Below are 8,910 nucleotides of genomic sequence, written 5' to 3'. Positions count from 1 at the left end.
TGAAAGACACTGTTAAGAAAATGAACAGAGAAGTCACAGACTGGGAGATAATGTTTTTAAATTACATATCTGAAAAATAATTTGTATCTTAAACATATACAGAATTCTCGTAATCCAATAATAAGAAAACAATCATCCCAATTAAAAAAAAAATGGGCAGAGGAACTATACAGATACTTGACCAAAGAAGATATTCTTTGGCAAACAAGCGTAGTCAAAGATGCTCAGTATCATTAGTACGTGTATTAGTTTCCCAGGGCAACCATAACAAATTATCACAAAATGGGTGGGAAAAAAACAGAAATTTATTCTCTCACAGTTCTGGAGGGTAGAAGTACAAAATCAAGGTGTCGACAGGACCATGCTCCCACTGAAGGCTCTAGGGAAGAAACCTCCCTCGCTTCCTCCAATCTTCTTGAGATTACTGGAAATCCTCGGTGTTACAATAATGATGATGGTAATAATAATAATCATTTTAAAAACTGATATTTCAGTATAGATGCAGAGAAACTCAAGCTCCTGCACATTGCTGGTTGTACTGCAATATGTACAGCCATTTGGAAATCAATGTGACAGCATTTCTAATATGCTGACATACACTTACCCATCTATCTCACTCTTACGTATTTACTCAAGAAAAATGAAAATTTGTGTTCACACAGAAACCTCTAGTTGAATGCTAATAGTGACATTATTCATAATTTCCCTAAAGCAGAAACAACTCAAATGTCCTTCTAGTGGTTAATGGACACACAAACTGAGATGTATCCACACAATGGAATATTATTCGGCAGTAAAAAAGGAATGAACTATTAATATACACAAGGATATGGATGAGACTCAAATGCATTATGCTAAGTGAAAGATACCAAATTCAAACAACACACTGTATAACTCCATTGTTATGACATTCTGAAGAAACAAAATTGTGAGAAATAACAGAAATCAAATCAACGATTGCCAGGGGAGTGGGTGGGGGAGGAGTAGACCATGTTGGTGTGATCCAGCAGGTGTATGTCTTGATCATGGTGGCAGTTACCCTATGCATTTGTCAAAATTTATAGAACTATACATCAAAAATAATGAATTTTACAGTATGTAAATTAATACAATTCAACAAATAAAATAAAAAGCTGGTGCCTGATATTTTGCCCAGCTTGTGGTTGGGTCATAATAAACGTTGGTTCCTTTCTTCTTCCTTCATGCCTGAAGGACATCTAGTCTTATTGCTGGCTTATTTGTTTGCTCATTTGAAATATTTACAGTTTTCTTTTTTTTCTCTAGCCTCCTTTCTCTCTCCCCTGCCTCCACTCCTGGCAACTTGATATACTCATCTCATTAGGACATTCTTGCTGTGTCATTGTTACATTTTCTGGGTTATGTCTCTTGCTGCTGTGTCATAGGCCTAAATTCGGTCTTATTTACCCTCCCACTCTTGCTGCCGTAATAACCGAACATCTTTTGTAAACCGGAAATCAATTGGTGAATTTCTATCCTTGAAATTTATTCAAGAAACTCTTTTCCATTTTAGTTTCATGTCCCATGAAACTCCAAAATCTCGTCATTTCCCAAGAGCTCATAGCCTTGTGTTCACCAAGCTCCTGTTGCCACCGGCCTATTCTGTCCTGAGATTTAAAGCTGAGCTTCTTCCTCATTTGAACTCTTCTCTGTTTTGTGGCAAAAGCCACCCACATGAAGCATCTCTAAGTCAGGTACATTTTACTAAAGATTTGTGGGAAGGAAGAAACACTCACAACTTCAAATTGGACATTATTCATCCACATACTTAAATGTTTCACTGGCCCATATCCGAGGTAAACTTCAGCCACCCACAAAGAGCTCGGTTGTCATCTCTTCTGTACTTTCAGAGCACATCATCTCTTCCTCCCCTCCCACGTCTCTCTCAGGAGCACAAATAATTTCTTTTCTGGTCTCATAAAAAACAGTTTCTCCATTAACTTTTGTTTTCTTGGTTCCTGCTGGTACCCAAGTCTTCCCTTCTACCCTGAGCAGCTTATCAAGATAACTTCCCAAAGTGAGGGTTCTCCCCAGGAGGGGATCTGTTGTAAGGTGTTGTGAGAGTAAAATGTACCCTTCATTACAATCTATTGTAGCACTTATCACTAAATTGTAAACATTTATCTTTTTGTCTGTTTCTCTCACTATTCCACAAAATCATAAGGGTAAGTTTCGTCCTTTTCCCTCCCTCCCCCTGCAAAGCTTAGCTCAGTGGTGGCTATATAGTAAATATTCAGTAAGCGAATGAAGTGTCTTAGTCCTTTTGGGCTGCTATCACAAAATACCATAGACTGAGTGGCTTATTGTGAAATAACAGAAAAAATATATATTGGTCTCTACCCGGGATTCCTGGCACAGAGCCCCTAAATCCTTTGGAATTTCCTGGGTAGTAGGAGTGTCTTTTGTTCTAATGACACAACTCTTGGTGGGTTTCTGGCTAGGAGCTGGTCATCAGAAATTCCAAGCCATGTTTAGAAGCTTGGAACTTTCAGCCCCACCCCTCTCAATCTCCAGATAGTTTAGAGGGACTGGAAGTGGAGCAGTAATCTATCGTGCCTATGGAATGAAATCTTCATAAAAATACCAATAGTATGGGGTTTGGAGAGCTTCCAGGTGGGTGAACACATGGAGGTGCAGGGAGAGTGGCATGCCCAAGAGGACGTGGAAACTCTGTGCCCCTTCCCACATATCTTTCCCTATGCATCTCCTCCATCTGGCTGTTCTTGAGTTATGGCCTTCTACAATGAACTAGTAAACTAGTAAGTAAAATGTTTTCCTGAGTTCTGTGAGCTGCTCTAGCAAATTAATCAAACTCAGGAAGGGGATCATGGGAACCTGAAATCTATGGCCAGTCCATCAGAAGCACAGACAACAACCTGGACTTATGATTGGCATCTGAAGTGTGTGAAGGGACAGTCTTGTATGGCTTAACCCTTAATTTGTGGGTTCTGATGCTACCTATTGCAGGTAGATAGTGTTGGAATTTAGTTAAATTGTAGGACACCCAGCTCATGTTGCAGAATTGCTTGATGTGTGGGGAAAAGCCATACATCTGGTGACAAATATATATATATACTTGTAAACAACAAGTATTCACTTGTCACGATTCTGTGAGCTGGGAAGTCCAAGATCAAGGCACCAGCAGACTCGATGTCTGGTGAGGAACCTCTTCCTAGTTCACAGATGGCTCTTTTCACTGTGTCCTCATATGGTAGAAGGTGCCAGGGAGTTCTCTAGGGCCCCTTTTATAAGGGTACTAATCTCCTTCATGAGGGTTCCACCCTTATGATCTAATCACCTCCCAAAGACTTCACCTCCAAATACTATAACATTGGAGATTAGGACTTCAACACATGAATTTTAGAAGCGGGGGCACAGACATTCTCTCTATAGCAGAAAAAATAGCCAAACTTTCCTTTGCACTATGTTCACACTATTCCCCAAATCTGCAAAATTATCCCCTACCATTTCTATCTCATTTCTTCATATCCTTGAAGCCCCTGCCTCCTCGCATTTGTGTATCTATGATGCATCTCCTTACTTCTCCAGATCTTGGTGCTATGAATTATGAATTTCATTTTTTCCTCTGTTCCACTTCTTCACTGAAGGCAAGAGTTGTGTTTAGTATACTTTTATAAAGTTTTCCAGTCTATCATCCTCCAATGGGCAGTTAATAAATCCATTCGTATATTCATATATTCAACCAATATTTATTGAGTGCTTGCAATTTTCCAGTCTCTGTTCTAGGAGCTGGGCATATAGCAGGGACCCAAACAGAGAAAAGTCCTTTCCTTAAAGAATTTATGTTCCAGTGGTGAGAGTCCCAGATTAAACATAGAACAAATCAATATATAACATGTAAGGTGGTAATAAGTACTATGAGGATAAAGTTGGATTACGGGGTGATAGATGGTGCATGCATACGTGGTGTAGGGGGGTTATGTAGGAGGAGGAGCTGACACTTTATGTGGATTGGTTGGAGAAGATCTGGTAAAATAAAGGTTAAAAAGAAACTGAAGAAAGACAGGGAGTGGGTCATGAAGACATGTGGAGAAAAAAAGCACTCTAGCATCTCACACATCTTGGGATGAGCACCTTACAGTTCATAAAGGAAAAAAACAAGGAGAAGGTTGTGCAGATGGAGAGAAATATTTCAGATACAAGAAATATTCATTTTCCTGGAAAAAAAAAAACTGTAGATAATTTAGAATGATCTGATGATTTAGGGTGGGAAAGAGACATTGTTTGGGAGGACAATGCAATGGTTTCTTTTACGTGTTGTTAAAACCAAGCAAGCTGACCTCTACTAGTGTATCTGAGCAACTGACAAGACTGAATGGCTCTCCTGAGTTCTCCGTCTAAAGAAGTATCCTTCTCATTACCATCATATCACCCTACATCCCTGTCTCAAAGACAGTTTTAAGTGATAATATATCATTTAGAATTTGATTTTTACAAAAGGGGAATGGATAAAGGTGTCAAGATATTTGATTAAGATTTGAGATTTGATCTCGGGTTACTGAGAAACAATACTTGACTTCCTATTTAATTAAAATGGCAAGAAAAAATTTTAAAGTAAACATAGGAGGTAACATGATTGTGAAGAACCATAGTTCTTTCAAAATTGAGAAGTCTTGGCTATCTTAAATAATCAAAGACATGATAAAGTCAACATAAAGCATGGGAACTTTTTCTTATAAGACAGAATTTTTGCCTCCAAGGCAGATTACTCAGAAGGTAAAGAAAAACTTTTTACAATCTCTTAAAAAGACCAGTACCTAAGAAAAATGTAAACACAAACTCTGAAAATTTTGTAAATTGCATAAACCATTAAATAAACCTTAGTCAGAATTGACCAATACAAATAAGCTTCCCTTTTCACGTACCTTCTACAATTTTCTATATCCATTCAGATTTTTTCTTCAACTTTCCTCCTTCTCCTTCGGGAACAGTTGGCCATTTTACTTTAAGACAAAGCTACTCTCTTTTTTACTTTAACAAAATCATATCTTCTACAGTACAATTTCTCAAAATGGCAAAAATGAACACATTTGTTACCAGACACAAATATGTAGAGCCTCTCCGTACCACATAAATATGAGACAAAAAGTATATAAACTTAAAATAATGCTTTGTAACTAATGTTAATTCTATCTTAGAGTTAAAAATTATCTAGTTATCTAATGAATATCCACTAATTAGCTCAATTTAATAGCAGTCCAAGATTTTAAATTCCCTAAAGATCCTGGAAATTATCTTCAAAGTTACATACTATAAAATATAATTACTGTTGAAATAAAGTTTGTCAGAATAATGACTCAATTTGGTTAAAACTAAATTTAAATGTTTCATAATCTTAAACAGTAAGTAGAAATAATCCTAGCTCATTTGATCAGTAAACTTAAGTTTAGAAAGAACGTACTCAAGCATGGTAAAAATGTGTATTTGCATTATACTGTTAACACTGATAACTTGGACAAAACATAGTTCTTTATATCAAGCCAAAAGTATTAAACTAGTCTTGTTTGCTGTAGTTTTACCTAATTACGTGAATATAAATTCTAAAAATATTTCTGACTTGGTTCCTATAAGAATAGTTATTTTTTCACATTGAAATTATTTAGGCTCTATTTCTTTAATTTCTGAAATATTGGGAATGGCCATTTATATAAATACTTATCTGTGAGCCAATCTCAATAGAGCTCTTTTAATGGAAAGGATTTAAAGTCGAGTTGATTAGTACTACCCAGAGGTAGGGAGATATTACATGTTCACATAGTTAGAAGGAAAGACTGAATTACAGAAATATAAACAAACAGACAGATACAGAGAGCTTACAGTTTTAAGTCCAAAATTTCAGTCATGAGACAAGTATAAACAAACACAAAATTCACGTGTCCATTTCAAAGACCTGGTCTCTTCTCAGTGGGTATACATTCTTAATTTCTTGGAGATCTAAATAGAAAAACAGGGAAAAGCAATAAAGCTGATTCTCTATCCTGTTTCACCCAACAGAGGTAAGATCTCCATAAACCTTGAGTACCTTTATAGAGATCAAGAGATGGTCAGAAGAAGTAGAAAAAGGAATCATCCAGGAATCTTTTGGGAGTCATGAGGAAGGATGGAGTTAAGTCCTATCTTAGAATCTGGATGGCAGAGTAATCCTTTGAAATGAGCCATTTCCCAGAACACGTAAGGATGAGAAAGATTTCTTAACCTTTGCTGCTTTCCAGAAGCACAGGGTCCAGGTGAAATTCAACATTGCCACAGCTCTTTTATGTAGATTCTTATAACCCCCATATTCTACATGAGAAAACTGAGGTCTAGAGAGGTTAAGTAACTTGCCCAAATTGACATGGCTGCTAAGTAGTGAAGGTAGGAATCATGATCGAAGTCTCACACTAGAGTTCATGCTGTCAGCCAGCATATGCTCCTACACAATGATGTACGAATTACCGCAAGGTTAAAGACATTTTCTCCCTAGTCCATCACTATCTTCACATAGAATGATGCTCAGTAAATATTTGGTGGATGAGTAAATGACAGATGAAAGTGAGGCATAAATAGTGAAAGAAAGAAGAAAAAGTGAGGCAGAAAGATGAACACACTGACAGAAATCGAGAGGAAAAAAAAGAAACGCAGTAACTGTTTCCTGTTTTCTAATCCTGGAGGTATACATATTGTCCTGCTTCCCTAAGAAACACAGGTAAAAAGTTCTCACCCAGACCACTTTTTCCCAATTGTCAATTCACTCCCAGGCAAATTTTTAATCATTTAGAGACATATGTTAATTATCCCTGAGGACAGAGAATGTAAATAATCTGACATGGTGGTTAATAGAAACTAGAAAACATTGACCAATTTGGAAGTTTAATTGCCTATCTTCCTGTCAACAATGACTTGATATAACTGTTTCCTCCTTGATTTGGGACTCCTTAAAAGCAGCCATTCGATCACATTCATCTTTGCATCTTCATCAACTTACATAGTACCTAAGACTTAGTAGATATTTAATAAAATGTTTAATTGAACAGGAAAAATAAAACTTTGCGAAACTCCCTCTCCCCTTTGAAATAAGAGGAATGAGAATTAATTCCAGTTAATGTGATCTAAGCACAACCAAAATAGACTGATAAAATGATGTATTTGTTATAACTTCCCAGATAAAGTTTGCAGCGATTTGCAGTTTGGGCTCAGGATTTACAGTTTAAACTATAGTGTAACCTACACAACACACAAACACACATACACATATATAGAGGTCAAACTGAATTGAGCTGATGCAATATTTTGACACTGTTGATCTTAGTTATTCTCATGTAGACAGATTATTGTGCATCAAACCAAAAGAGAATCCAGAGAAATGATTCAGCTAAGTTTTGAAACAGACAAAAAAGAACTATTAAAATATTGGGTTTATTTTTATGATTACCACATGTTAGTTGAAAAAAAAGTGTTCAAATAACTATTCTTAGTTATTCTTGTTGCAGTGAGATGGCCTAGTTACTTCTAACCCTGCTCCTTGTCCTGGCTGTATGCTATGGGACTTATTGGCTATGTCTCTCAGATTCCCAACTGAATTGGAAGTACCTTCGGTTTATTCTTACAGCTTTAATAAAATAATCTGAGTTTTATTGCTTGTCATAATATTAATTGTAATATTTATAATGGTATTTGGTTCTGGTTATAATGGTATTTACACAGTTTTTATATGCATCATCATATTTAACCCCTACCTGAAGCCTGTGATACAAAGTTCATTACAGCCATTTGGCTTTTGATAAGGAAATGAGAATGGGGGAGAGAGAGAAGGAAGGAGAGAGGGAGAGAGAAAGAAGGAATAATGTCTCATAGCTACTAAGCCTAAGAGACTTGACTTCTAGTTCAATGATTGTATTAATATAATGACCCAGTTGGTTTGTACTCATACTTTTAAAAAACTTCAAACTTAACAAACCAGCTGAGATTGTTCTAGCATAAAAATATACCATGACTTAGACAGATGATGTTATTTGTAACAAACAAAGGCTTAGCTATCTATACCTTTTGAGGTTATGGGGGTCCACTCTCAGGTTTTCTAAAAATTGAAACCAAAACTATATGAAAATCATATATATATAACCTATGACATTTTTCTTTATTCCTCCTCAGTCTGAAACATTCCCCAGAAACAATGATATCCTTAGAATTTCTTGGTCTACTATATCGCAGACAATTTTAAATGCCTTACACCCTTCTAGCAGGAATTACTGACCACAGTTTTGATGAGAAAAATCTACCCTCTGGCTCTTAAAAATAATAGAAAAGTGGCAACCATTTACCAAAGATTGACATTGGAAGAAAAGATTTTGGCAGTAATCAGCTTTTGGGATTTAGGATTTAGATGGATTTTTCAGAATAAGCTGAAGGCAAACAGTTGCCTAGCTAATTATCTGGACAAAAGAAAGGCAGATAAAAGGTGTTCCAAATTCTTCACAGCCACACCACAGGATGAACAAGGCAGCCATACCAAGGAGACTTTTCTCCCATTATGACCGAAGTGCGCTTCCTTTGGGGTGCCTAAGTACGGACCATTCAAGCTATCACAGCGTCTTTTCACAAGTGCTAGTTTTGAAGCTGAAAAGGGTGGACAGAACAATATAATACACCTATTCTTCTGGAAACTGCTTTTGAAGGAAGGTGACTGAATAAACATGACCAAAGCAATAGGAACCATTCCCTGTGGGTAGTCATTGTTATGTACAAAGAGAAAGAGTCCATAAGGAGGTAGGTGGGTGCAAGAGTTTGTGTACATGCGTGGACAGACGTAATTCAATCTTCTCGAGTTAGAAGAAAATATTTCCTTCCTAACGGTTTTTCCTAAATCCTCAAAGTCAAGTATTAGCATCTGCA

Source organism: Equus caballus, chromosome 12, assembly GCF_041296265.1.
Source record: "Equus caballus isolate H_3958 breed thoroughbred chromosome 12, TB-T2T, whole genome shotgun sequence".
Classification (NCBI taxonomy): domain Eukaryota; kingdom Metazoa; phylum Chordata; class Mammalia; order Perissodactyla; family Equidae; genus Equus; species Equus caballus.
This window is presented reverse-complemented; position numbering follows the sequence as displayed.